This window comes from Dendroctonus ponderosae, unplaced genomic scaffold (genome assembly GCF_020466585.1).
Source record: "Dendroctonus ponderosae isolate FM_Combo_2020 unplaced genomic scaffold, Dpon_F_20191213v2 Dpon_F_20191213_7, whole genome shotgun sequence".
Lineage (NCBI taxonomy): Eukaryota > Metazoa > Arthropoda > Insecta > Coleoptera > Curculionidae > Dendroctonus > Dendroctonus ponderosae.
In genome coordinates, this window is record NW_026018916.1 from 2,089,049 (window position 1) to 2,089,320 (window position 272).

Below are 272 nucleotides of genomic sequence, written 5' to 3' on the forward strand. Positions count from 1 at the left end.
GCTTTTTAGCTGAGGAATCGAAAAGCAAGCAGTTAGTGGTGAACTTAACTAGGCAATCTTTAGATAAACTCAAAACCCAGTTCAACCAGAGCCTCCCATTATTAACACCGATTGTCGGAAGAAATGCCAAGGCGTGCAGGAAATTTTCGTCTAATTGTGACAAAACTATCCCTCTAATGAAATCCAAAAGCTGTGATTCACTACTTCTAACTGTGAAGAAAATAGATGATAAACGAAGTAGGTAAGACATTCTATAAAATACATGGTCATTT